Source organism: Hippocampus comes, unplaced genomic scaffold, assembly GCF_001891065.2.
Source record: "Hippocampus comes isolate QL1 unplaced genomic scaffold, H_comes_QL1_v1.1 scaffold248, whole genome shotgun sequence".
NCBI lineage: Eukaryota > Metazoa > Chordata > Actinopteri > Syngnathiformes > Syngnathidae > Hippocampus > Hippocampus comes.
In genome coordinates, this window is record NW_017806277.1 from 244582 (window position 1) to 258668 (window position 14087).

General features: G+C 40.1%; 1 long non-coding RNA gene across 1 annotated transcript; it reads right to left on the reverse strand.

Annotated features, from left to right (window-relative positions):
* Window positions 1-204: 204 nt before the first annotated feature.
* Window positions 205-1058, reverse strand: LOC109507971 (uncharacterized). Its single transcript, XR_002166574.1, has 2 exons — window positions 550-1058; window positions 205-518 (listed from the first exon to the last, which is right to left on the reverse strand). It is a non-coding gene; the product is annotated as an uncharacterized LOC109507971 (long non-coding RNA).
* Window positions 1059-14087: the final 13029 nt, after the last annotated feature.

Here is a 14087-nt window from a genome sequence, read left to right on the forward strand (position 1 = left end):
ATCGAGTGTGTGCTGGAGATGACTGGACTGCGTTGTTCCGAGGTGGTCGTGTTCGAAAATGCGTCGCCACATTGCTCGCTGCTAAAACTTATCAGGGCAGATTAATGTTTTATCCACTGCGTTCGGATTTAGGGCTGATCTGTGAATGAGGAGTATTTTTATTTTTATTTATTTATTTTTTGCAGGGTTCTCCCCTTTTTTTTGGCATCGATTTTCATATCTTGTTGTTTGGTGAATTTGCTTGTATTTAGTGGATCTCTTATCACAGCAGGATGGGAGGAAAAAACGAGGAGAAAGAAAAGAAGCGGGACGTCAGGTATGCTGAGTAGCAGCGCAGCATCGAAGAAGAAGAGGGGGCGGAGGGGGTTTTTTTTTGGGGGGCGGGGGGGAGTGTCTGAATTTCCAGACACTGCGGCAGGAGGCCAGACAGTCACCTGAACACACGCACGCTGATGATGACGGCGCTCACGCGCACCTGTACGACAATATGCGGACACGCATTTCTTTCTGCGTTCCGCCTCTTAAGCTCTGCATTGAAGCCAATTCGACGTTGTTTGCAATCCGCTAAAGATTACGAATCATCGTGCCACCAGTAATTGTGTTGGCTCGTGCATTCCAGGGCAAAGTTTTCTTCGGGGGTGCGGGGATGGATGGGACAAGTGATCAACTTAATTAGCGTTCTTAGATCACAGTAAGTGATGTTTAAAGCGAGGTTGTCAACCCAAAAGGACAATCGAGAGATGCGCTAAGATTTGAGGACTCTCACGATGAAGATGTGATTGACAGGCAAGGAACCATGACGAAGTGGAGAAGACCCTGCACGTTGTGAGCTACTTGTCTCAACCCAGATGCTCTCAAAGCAGATTTGTTGAGGGCGCATTCCGCCTCGGTCCTGCGGGCCCTGCTGCCTGCCTCCCCTTGTCTCACGTTCACTCCCCTTCTCTCATCATACCCCATCTGTGATTTACCTGAGAGGCGTTGCCAGGGAAACGCGGTCTCAGGCTTGCGCCTTGATGGACTTATTGAACTGTAACGGGCTGGGATAATTGTCCTCTGTCTTCTAGGTTGGCTTTGAGACTCGATTGTGACTTCGAGTTTGCCACAGGAAAAATCTTTTCACATCTTGGCACCGAATAGTCATCACGTTTTTCATTTCAGACAGATTCATAGTCAGTGTACATGTTGGAATTGAATTACTCTAATTAATAGTATTTCATAAGTTCGGGTGGAATTATACACAAACATGAACAGACATTTTCTTTTCCCATCTGGACCAGGTCATGACCATAAAACACTTCCTGTGTTGTCCAAGCAGGCAGGTTGAACACTCAATCGTTGTATCAGCCTTTGTTTACTTTGACTGGTTGGAAGGAAACTGCATTTGACCAAAAAAAGGAAGATATGTTTTATGTTAACTTTCGATGGGTCGCCAACTGTCACGGAAAAAATGCTGTGACCAAATTAATGCATAGTCAAGAAGAGAAATTCTGGGTCAATAACCTTTTGACATGTATGATGTAATAAAATCATGACACCTGCGGTCGTGATGATCCATTTCTATGTAGTGTACAGAAGAGGTGGGAAGCTTAGAGTAAGTAACTCTGAACCTGAAATACCCTTTAAAAAAAATGGAGTGAATTACTGGGTAGATAATCCAGCACTGAGTCCAAAAAGGGTCCGAGCAAATGCTGGGCTATTGCTACCCAGCATTTCTGGTTGAGTGTAATTTGAACCCTGATCCCCATGTCCACAGAGCTATCGAGCTGCCACCAACATTTTCGAAGATAATCGTCCATTAACCCTTTCAGGCACAGCGGTTACTACAGCGGGCACCTTATCAGGTTGTCGGGTTACAGTCGATCATTATTTGTGCATGGCAGGGTTCAAATTGACTCCAGAATACAACAAAACTGTGTCCAAAATAGTAACTAGCTTCAGATCCAAATTTCAAACCAATCTGCTGGCTCAAAATATTGAATAAAAGTAACCCAATCTTCTGAAGATCCACAGCTACCCAGCGAGTGTGTTAAAAAAAAAAAAAAACAATCATTTTTTTTGGTGTGTGTGTGTGTGTGTGTGTGTGTGTGTGTGTGTGTGTGTGTGTGTGTGTGTATATACAAAGAAAACAAAATACAGGATATGACCGACAGCAATATCTATGAAATTGAAGAAGGAAAATAAAGAGGTTAACGACAGAGAATACAAAATTTGACTTTTCCCTGATTTTATACTAACAGACAGGCTTGGAAGAACACAACGTAAATTTCAGGTGTAATTCCTCATCAGAAATACAAACTTACAGAAAGGGTTTTCACAGTCATTCCCTTGATTCAGTTTAAAAAAAAAAAAAATCTGCAAATATGCAGGGGTCAACTGCAGTCTTATGTTGTAATATCACCATTCACCGATAGATGGCAGAAATGTCTTACTTGCGCTCCCACTGGATATTATACCGCCTTATACAACAGTGCAGTGGTTCTTAACCTTGTTAGAGGTACCGAACCCAACCAGTTAATATGCACATTCACCGAACCCTTCATTCGTGAAAAATAAAAGTATGATTTTTTTTTTTTTTTTTTTTTTTACAAATTCAAGACATAAAAAACACATTTATTAAAACCAGAAAAAATGAAATAAAATTTCAAGACATAAATATACGTTTTTTTTTTAAATTGTGCACAAAATGAACCCGCCAGTGATGGCCAAGCGGGCGTGTCATAACTAATTGACATGTTGAGTCGGGTGTGTCTTACCGTCCATGGCGGCGGCTCCGTCGAACCCCTGAGACCGATTCACTGAACCCCTAGGGTTCGATCGAACCCAGGTTAAGAACCACTGCGGAGTTGTGTTTGTGCACAGTTACTCAGTGCCTACACTGAATAGGCCTTTTTTTTTTTTTTTTTTGCGGCTATGGAGTGATATCCAACACAAACATTGCACCTTCCTAAAGTTATAATTTGAGTTGATGCTTGTGGAAAAAAAAGTACAACCTGAGTTCTTGCACTTATTGTTGGTTTCTTGTTCAGCGGTTTTGTGTCGTCCGCGAAAGGTCAATTTTATGCAAGAGAGCTCTTTGCACTGGAGGGAAAAAAAAAATTGTATTTTGTTCTTTACTTCAAACCCTTTGCTGTTGGGTTAGTAAAAACGGATCTTTTAGACATTTAGAAATCTGTTTTCAAAAAGAAAAAAATTCTAGGAGCACATATTTTGAATGGATGTGCGTGTTTTGTCCATATTTAAAAGAGCATTTTTGTCTTGGATCTGCTATTTAGCGAGGGACATTTTTGTTGTAAAAGTCGATGCAATGCACTTCTATATTTGATTTTTTTTTCCACACTGGCTAAATTGTTTCCATTATGTTTTTCCGCCTATAGGAGATGAGGCGCTTGTCCTTCTTTTCTGGTCACAGGTAAGACACAACTCTCTGTGGCTAACAGTGTTAGATGGAGGATCCTGTTGATTTTCGAAGTACTTGGCTGGAGATAAATGAATAAAAGTCGGTCTGCTATAAGTCTGCATGAGATAATTCGGCCCGAGTCCTTTGGAAGGTGCTCAGGTGGCCCACTGCGTACACGTAGAGACCAGACGACCCTCTTGCCCCGCTCTGTCCCACAGCAGTCACTTAAAACAGTGATAGATGTTCCCTTCGACACCCCCAACCGCCACCCCGCTTCCTCCGACGGCACCATCCTCCGTATTTCCCCCCTCTCCTCTGTGGTGCATGAAACAGCCTTGCTTTCTTTCTCTCCTTCCAGAATGAGGAGGAGGAAGATGCAAGAGAAAGCCGGGCAGATTTGAAGTGAAATGGAGGAGACAGTCCACCGCCACCCGCGCCTCAAAACCCCCAAGCTTCAAATCAGTATGCAGCGGCTGTTGCTAAGGTGATAAAACCGCTGGATGGGGGCCTAACTGCAGAAACATCAATAGTGCAATGGAGAACAGGGTTGCAGGTAAGGACAATGACAGAGCGGGTGGGGTGACAGACCGGCGGGGAGAAGAGGAAAAGCATCGATACGCTTTCCTGAACGGTCGTTATATACGCTGTCCTGTGTACATTAACCGGCCGCCATTTTGTGACCACTGTCTGATGATTTCAGCGCAAAAATATCTTGCTTTACAAATATAATACAGTGGTACCTCTACTTACGAACGTCTCTTCATCTGAAATGTTCAAGTTACGAAACGCCTCAGCAGGAAAATATTGCCCCTAGTTACGAAAGAAATTTCAAGATACGAAAGGTAAAAATACAGGATGGTCTGCTACTCGCAGCTCTGAGTTTCCTGAACGCAACATACTTATAGCTGCTCTGCCATTGGCTACTACCGAGCATCATCCTGGCATCCCATTGGCTAAGAGGGACCTCTCCAGAATACAGAATAGATAGATATGTCTCTATGCAGCGTCCTCGTTATTCGCCCCTCGGGCCATGAGGCGTTCTGATAGTTTTACGTAAATGTGAATCACCCAGAAAAAGTGTTCACCAGTTCAGCGATCGCTCACGATGCTGATATTTGCCTTGGACATTTTCGAAGGATTGTTAAAAGCCGACAAAAGCAAAAGTTCTTGGATCAGTTCTTTACAAAACGCCAGGCAAAAACCACTTCTGGGAGAGGACATGAACTAAAGAGGGCAAAAAACGACGAGGACGCAGTTAAAATAATGACCATCATTTTTCTTCTTTACTACATTCTTTGTTTTTTACATTATCCACAATTCTCATTTATTGCACAATGATCTAATTTTAACGTGTATTTGTTACATATTTTGATGCATTTTTATGCTTTAGGAAACATTTTTGTCTGAATTTGGGAGGGTGGGGGGCGAATTAGGGCATTTATATGGAAAACACGTCTCTACTTACAAATGGTTCTCGTTAAGAAATTTCTTCCAGAACCAATTAATTTCGTAAGTAGAGGTACCACTGTTGTAGTCAGTTGAATTTTTCAATATTAACCGACAGATGGACACTGAATTTCCCGAAAAGATACAAAGGAGTTCAGCAAACAAATCTTGCTAAATTTCTACCGTCATGAGTTCTCCAATGTCACATTCTATAGTGGCTCGTACAGACATTTTCTTATGCATTTTACTGCTGATCTTTGTTGAATTTCAGGAACAACTTTAACGTGCCCTTTTTCCAAATTTGAACTCTTTTAGACTTTGCGGCACGGTGCTCGACTGGTTAGCACGTCAGCCTCACAGTGCAGAGGTGCAAGGTTCGATTCCGGCTCCGGCCTTCCTGCATGGAGTTTCCATGTTCTCCCCCTTGCCTGCGTGGGTTTTCTCCAGGTACTCCGGTTTCCTCCCACATTCCAAAAAAAAAACCATTCATGGCAGGTTATTGGATCACTCTAAACAAATACATCAGTCTTTCTCAGTTCAATTTCAAAGTATACTTACTGAGATGTGTTATATGTTGACCTTTTCATGGTAAAAAGCTAACACTAAAATTACACAAAACAATGGTAATTGTTTTTTTTTCATTTACAGAGTAAATCAAGACTGTATAAAGATAGATCTTTTTTTACACAGTTCTTTTATTTGATCTCTTTCGACAGAGCAAGTGGTTAGAATGTTGCTGCCAGTCCATGTTAAATAGTCCAATAAAGTTCGTAAAATAACATGTAAGAATATCTGTATTATTATAATTTTTTTTATTTTTATGATGTGCTGAGTCAGGTAGGACGCACCGGTGTGCCATTTTAAAAACGTCACTTCTATGTATTTCTTCTCGCAGAGGTTTGTACTGTCAATAAACGGCTCGCAAAAGATCACATTTTCTCTCTTTCTTTGTGTACACGCGAAATGTTAGCGTTAAAACAAACAAACAAAGCAGGAATCCTCCAATTTCCTCTTTTTTTTTTTCACGAGTGAGTCTTTCATTCCCCTCGATATGTAAGATATTGGCTTTGTTGCCACAGGCGGCATGAACCATATAAGACAAGAACTCATATTTTCTGTGTGTGTGCGCGTGCGTGTGTGCGTGCGCGCGTGTGTGTACGTGTGCAATGGGGGAGGCAATGCGGCCAGGCTGCAGATATCATCCATCTCCCTGTCAGCGGCCCAAGGGCTGCTGGGAAAGTGGCAGGCACCTCCCCACCTCCAACAAACAGACGCCGCATTCAAATGTTCCGTCACAGAAAGCTTTACAAAACCTGCAGCACTCCTCCCTCGCCTCCTCACCAGTACGCAGAGCCATTAACCCCATGATACGGGATCACAGCCGAAAGAGAACTCAGTCTGGCCACCGCCGCTGTGAGCCCTGTCGGCCAAATAGCATCCGACCGCTGCGATGGGGAGAAGCAGTCTAGTTTGTTCCAGCCTAAACGCCGCCAATACCAAACTGCACAAGTGTGGTGACATCACTGCATAATTCCTTAAATCACATTAAATGGGGGGGGTAGGGGGGGTATGTTGTGACAGCCACTATAACTGGATTACATACTTTCTGCCTCGCCATGACAAATTGTTCTTCAAGCTATTGTTCAACGTTTGTATAGCTTTTGTGTTGAATCCAGGAACATTCCGAGGGTTCTTTTTGTGTCCGAGCTTTAAGCTTCATATAAACTGCAGCGTGCATCAAATCGTCAGTAAATATGCCACGTGGGGGCGGCAAGACATATGAAGGAATGTTATTTATACCCATTCTAAATTGGGAGTTGATAAGAATTTTTTTTTTTGTTTATATATTTGACAAACCCAAAGTCGCATTAATTCAATGGTTTGAATAAGTCTTCATTGTCCAGAGAACAATTAAACACATGAAAATACTGTAGAGACTGTAAAATGTTTTGATTGTTTTTTTTTGGGGGGGAGGGGGGGTTTGGTGCACCTGCACAAGTGATCCAATCCAGCATATTTATTTTAAAAAACGAATAATTGTTGACACTTTCCAAGAGGTATTTAGATCACTCCACCGCAGTTGTTGTTTGCATCTTATTTTGCTACATATTCCATGAGTACCCTTTACAAAAAAAGGAAAATGGACGCTTTAATGTAAAATTTAAGAAATATCATTTACCTCAGTTACGAGCAAAGAGGGAAAATAATAGAGCAAAACGTGGCCTTCTTCGTCATCGCGTTGCTTTTTTTGCAAGTCTATGGAAAAAGTTGGCAGAGTAATTAATAACCACTTGGCAGTATGTTTATTGAACCTTGAATAAACACGCAAATGTAAAGAGGAACCTTTTGGGTCCAACATTTCCTGTATTTTTAAACACGGAAAAAATGCTTTGTTTGAAACTCGGTAAGTTGAAACACAACCCTGAGCATCATTTCTCGGCGCATAATAACATTGCCAGCGGGACAAGGTTGATCCGAATATTTATTATTTTTTTTTTTTTGGTGCCAAAATCAGCTCACGCACCTCCTGACCATGAGCTCAGTCCAAATGTCAACAATTTTCAGAATCATTTTGCATGAATGGGCGGATTTAATTTATTTGGATAATACGCAATAGATTCGGTCAAGGACGAGGCACCTGCTCACCATTATGTTGCAGTGTTACAATTTCAGTCTTCTTTCACAATGGACTCATTGACGACGCGCAAATTAATTGGATTACGGACATAGTTTGTTCTCTTTTAGATTTTTGCGCAAAGGAGATCCGCCTTAAGTGGGGAATTAATCCACATTTTCTTTTTGTCCAAGAATAAATTCTATGTGCCAGCGCTGAGTCAAAACACGGTACTCTCGTGAAGTGTTCATCGAATGAGAATTAAAAAGATGTCGTGTCACAAGTCGTGCCTGCTACTGTGTTGGCAGACAGACTTTCTGACGTGAAGAAAGAAATTCTGAAAAGCTCACAAGTCGATCGGTGCGTATGTCGAGGATCATATTTATGATAATGATGTCGTTTTGGGACACAAAGAAAACACTTGATGTTGCTGAGTATGTACTAGCAGTTTGGTTTTTGGTTGGAATGATTGTTTAATTAACGATTTTAGTCTGTTACGACTTTATTAACTGCCCAGACCAGACTTTAACCCTTTCATGCACCCTGGAACCTAATAACATGATAAACTGCCCACTGTAGTAACCGCTGTCCCTGAAATGGTTAATAGCTCCAAGATCTAAATCTGACAGCAAAAAAAAAAACCAATCTTGTGCCAAATATCTGTTTAAAGTATTTCTTTTCTGGACCAATACACGGTTCATCACAGAATCTAGCACAAAATTACTTCACAGTTTGTAGCTACTGTTGTATGTTTTCAGAGTTTCATGTTGTAGAGCAGGGGTGGGCCACTTTGGAATTACGTCTTCCCTCGGAAGGCCGTTATGACGGTGAATCCACAAAAATGTTTCAATTGTCTCATCACATTATTTACTTGTCCAAAACAAATGAATTGATTCCTAGTTTTGGAAATCAGTCAACTATAATAGGTCAGTTATTGTTCAAGTGAGTCTAAAAAAGGGTAACAAAATGATTGCAAAATCTCAATATTATCTAGTACACACGACAATTTGACTTTTTGGTACAAATTTTGGCAAGGATCATGCAAGTTAACACACATGATTTGCTTTCGCGGACCACATAAAATGACGTGACGGGCTAGATCTGGCCCCCGGGCCTTGAGTTTGACACCTATGTTGTTGAGGGCAGTATGATAGACACTCAGTGTGCGCCCCTCTCGTTACTCTGGAAACATCGATCCAATTGTCAAGCTCTGTCCAGACTCCCTTCAGCATATCTGGAGTGGTCATGCATTTTGCGCCACTAATCCATTTTTTAGCTTAATGCACGGAATATTGAGTACATAAAACATTTCTCTTCATATCACTTAAGCCCAAACTGAGGAGTCACAAAGTCTGAGGACCGGTGACTTCACGGGCCACTTGCAGAATGTCATGATCCTGTTCTTGTGGGTCTCCAGCAGGTGGCAGATGAGTGCCTTTCCTTCGGCGTGCACACTTGCTGCCAATTATCATTAGCCTTGTATTTATGGACTAAAAAACAGCCTGGAGTTTGTCAGATTTTTGTTGAGCTCGTTGCTGCTCTTGCTCAAGTGATTGTTTTCTAGACCGCTTGCTATTGTCAAAGTCGGCCTTGTTCCCTTAGTACCCCATTTTGTAACCTCAGTTCTTGTTTTGTCATTTGACTTTGTTTTTGTCATGTGTGAATTGGCTTCTTGACATTTCATTGTTTTTCTCGGTTTTATGTATTTCGTTGCCTTTTGCAAGCGCTTTTTGTTACTGTATTGTTTTTTTTCCTGGTTCCTATTTGACACGTGAGTTCTGTTCATACTTTGTCGGTGCGCTTGGGTTTTTGTAAAGAATTTTTTTTGTTACACAGGGTCTTTTTTTGGTGTCTACATTTCTGGGATCCTAAATATTATTTGGTTCATTTCGAACCTGACACAGAACAGCTGATCATCTGGAATATGCATCTTGATGAAAAAAGGTCATCAGAAGCTACACAGTAAATTTCATAAACTACTTTTTAGTGTAAAAAGACTCTATTTGGTCCCTGTTTAAACAGAGTAAAATTTACACTCGGAGAGAGTAAAATATAAGTAAATGTTAGTCAACTAGTGGATTATTTGTACTCCAAACGATTAAAATGAACTATTATTTGATAAAAGCTTAAATTGTATTTTACATTGAGCCTCATGTAGTCTGAGTGAAGAGATTTTGATCCAAGGTTTACTCCCACTATCGCACACTGAAAAAAAAAATTTGGAGAGCTATTTACTTACAAGTAAACTGAATTTTTTTGCAAGTTTCACAAGAGTTTTGAGCAAATTTTACTTGCATAGTATTCATTTATTAAAAAAAAAAAAAAAGACACTAAAAAGCTGAGTAACAAACCCACAACCTTCGGGTCAACTGTGAGTTAGTATATTGCTCGTGTCAAGGCAGATACCTGTACACTAAAAAGTGCAGAATTTACTCAGGTTTCTTTCTTCAAGTGGTTGCACAAAATCCTGTGGATCCAGATACATTTTGGAAGTAGATGTACAGTATGGTCGACTTCAAAAATATATATGGATTCAGATGATTTTATTTCATCAAAGACATGAATGGGACTTGGTGAGAAGATATCTTTTCCTTCCACTCGGTGTCACTTCAGAATGATGTTTCACCAAAAGCTGTCAGGAGCATGAGCTATACAAATTCAGATGAAAGCTCGTCGACACTTTTAACGTATGTATTGATGTACATATTATTTTTTTCACTTTTGCTGTGGAACTTTCAAACACAGGCCTAGGATCACAAATTCTGATGGGTCATAGATTTTACTGCAACACCATAGTGAGGGAGATGTTTGACTGAGGCAGTTTTACAGCTATGCAAACTATGAGCTTGCTGGAAAATTAATAGTGAGACTGCAACACACTTTATTCAACATTTGAATACCTTTTCTGCCCAGTAAATATCTACATTAATAATTACTTAGCCTGTTCTCAAATTAGTACAGTACAGTAGAAGTTAGCTAGCTAACAGTTAGTTAGCTACGGTAGCTTGATTTGATACCAAGGTCATGGTTGCTGACTTTGACTGTCCAGTGCGTTGATTCTTAAGCTAATCGTCAATATGCTTTGAAATGCACAATGAACAATCAAGTTAATAAAGTACTAGAGTTTGTAAAGTTACATTTCAGTCAAAAACAGTATAGCACATGGGAAAAAATAGGACTTATATTGATGGAAATGTCATTTACACACAGTGCATAGCAAGAGTAAGGGTTAAAAAAAACTCTGCCATCTAAAAATTATTTTTAATAATTAATCAAATTAATTTATAAAAACTCTGTTTCAAAAGTCATCCAGAAAATGTTTTTCCTCAGTTGCTTCTGAGGATCAATGACAAATCATTATGAGGCCATGCTTCCAGATCAAGACTCTTTCAAATATAAATTGAATTTTGATATTGATTTGCAACAATTTGTAAATGACCAATCTTCTTCTTGTCATTGTTAAATAGGCTTAGCTGAAATTGTTTGGAGTGTAAAACACGTTTGGATTAAAGTGGTGTTAAATTGGAGTACATTGTTTTTGAGAGGTGTGAGACATACACGATACATTTGCCCATAATGACAATATTTGACTGTTTTGATCTTCTCTATTTGTGAAGACCACTGCATTGATAAAGAAACTTGACTTGAGACTGTACTTATCAACGGACTGGATATAACTTGCCCAAGAAAAACAACATTCGAACTTGTGGGTTTTGACCTGAGATTTTAAATGTACATGCCTAACTTGATCCGATCTCTGACTTCTGCCATCTTGTGGAATGAACATGTCCTGTCCCTCCTGTCAGTGTCACTAAACATTGTTGGCAAAAGATTTATTTACACGTGTATATTTATACATGTGTGGTCAGTCAAAAATTATTTTTAGGACCAATAAATGAAACTAGATAGTTAACACACACCTGATACACCCACTTATTAAATAAGAAAGTCAGAACATCTGTCCAATCCATTCAGATTTCAGGTTTTTGCAGGACGTCAAAGCAATCCCCAGCGCACTGGGGCCTCCATATAAATATGTGCATTTCCGATATTCATTTTTCGGTCACACATAACAGCCAGGCGAGCCTACATACTTCCTCTTGTCCACCATCATTTGTGAAAATAACAAATTAGTTGTCCTTTGCAGGCTCATCGTTCCCAAAATTGCGTTTGAACGGATGGGAATAGCTGCGGTAACTTCGTAACCAAAAGGAGCTCTGACGCCATCTAGTGGTCTAAATGGAAATCAGCCATGACAACAACCCGGTTGTCAAAAAATATACGAGAGAACCAACCTTGAGGCCTGAAAACAAAAATATTATTGACCACTCACACAAGAAAAACACTGTCACTTTCCTTCCACACATTTTTGACCGAATTTAACTTTTGAAAAATATCGAAACCAATCAGCCTCAAATTAAATGAAAGTCAGGATACCATATACCGATTTTTCGAGAGATTGTTATTCATCGAATAAATGAGAAAGCTTTTTTTTGTACGTTTGTAGTCACTTATAGGATAAGCCATGGTCAGCACCAAACTTCCAGATGCAGGCAGCATCAGAGGAATTTCATTGTACAAAGGTATCAGTCAGGAGACGAGTACAAAATACTTACAGGGCTTTAAATATAGCAGGGAACACAGTGAAGCAGCCATGACAACAACCCGGTTGTCAAAAAATATACGAGAGAACCAACCTTGAGGCCTGAAAACAAAAATCTTATTTACCACTCACACAACAAAAACACTGTTACTTTCCTTCCACACATTTTTGACCGAATTTAATTTTTGAAAAATATCGAAACCAATCAACCTCAAATTAAATGAAAGTCAGCATACCATATACCGATTTTTCGAGAGATTGTTATTCATCGAATAAATGAGAAAGCTTTTTTTTGTACGTTTGTAGTCACTTATAGGATAAGCCATGGTCACCACCAAACTTCCAGATGCAGGCAGCATCAGAGGAATTTCATTGTACAAAGGTATCAGTCAAGAGACGAGTACAAAATACTTACAGGGCTTTAAATATAGCAGGGAACACAGTGAAGTTGTTCTTAATCTAAAACTGATTTACAAACACTATCGAGGTTATATTTGTGCATTCATGGGAAATCTTTTTAATCTTAATGGGCATGAATGATTGATGTGCTAAAAGACAAGCCCACCGTGCTGCCCCGCAGCAAATGTTTCAGCGATAGTAATTTGGCTAAAATTCATTCATGTGTATGTTATTAATCTAACAAAGTAAGACTGTGGATAAAAGTGAGCAAAAGCATAAACTGTTGTGTTTACAGACGACAACTTGACGCTCCACTGGCTGTCATGCTGTCATTCGACTGACATGACTGTTACCCACCGAGATTTAGCAGCAGATGACAGGAGTACACCGACACGAATGCGACAGGCTACAGCGTTCCTTGTCACAGCAGCCAGGTGCCGTCGTTTCATGCAAATGCGCTCCTGAAGTGCGCATCACTTTCACCGTCCCCACTGTGTATTTGTGCGTAATGCTTCTGATGATTTCGTCAAGATGTGCAGAGCTGTCACACGCAAGTTGGATCTGTTTCAGGGCGATATTGTGGACCAAGACTTTCACAACGTTTCTGTGGTGCCTGTTTTCCGGGCAAAATGTTACGTTTTACACTCGTTGAAAAAGCAGACTGGATCTCCGTCGGGTTGTGAACATGAATGGTGTGTTTTTTTTTCCCCCCAAACAATATTTTGTTCTCAATTTGGTCCGAAAGTCAATTGCGGGGACACCCTGTCGAGAGGGAAATGAGACACTTTGACTAGTGACATTTTCCATTTAGGCGTCTGGTAGCATTTGTTGTGGAATGAAATTCAAATGGAAAGGGAAAATAGATTTGATTTACACAAGGAGAGGTTTTACTAGTCAACTTTTGTGTTTTTGATGGAACCGCAAAGGTGTTGATAGTGTTTTCAGTTTTTTATGGGAGAGGGACAGAGGTTTGACATTTAGAAACGCTGCATGTTGTTTCAGAAATGAAACTGCCCTGCCAATGTTTTTCCAACTGTTCATCCATAGAAAAAAAAAATTAAGATGCTCTATGTCTGACTGATGCCCTCTGAACTCGTTTCTATGCACGGGAATCCATGGTGTCAGCAATGTTGGATGTTTTCTCTTTTCACCAATCAAAGCATATCAAAAACATGAATTTGTGAGCATGACAATTAAAATGGTCTTGTCTCAACATTTGTCAATTGATTTGGTTGCTACGCATTGTCCGTGATTGTAATACAGTATAGGACAAAGAAACGTAAAGGAAAAGATTGTTGGAAGTACTGTATAGTCCCCCCCAAAAAACCCCAACTGTTTTTTTGGCGTTTTTATTTTTTCAAATGTTTGTTTGAATAAAGCGCAGAGGATTCATAAAATGGAATTCTCATTATCATATGTCAGTGGTTTGATCAGCATTTTCCAGACGCTTGGATTGGTCGGCGTGCTTCTGCGGAGGGGCCTTCCTAATTCTTATCTTACCCACTTGATTTATTTTTTTTTCCCTCTGGGGGCATTTGAGGGCCACAGAAATGAAATTATCCCTGTCATGCACCCTGTAACCTGATAACATGATAAACTGTCCACTGTAGTAATCTCTGTCCTTGAAA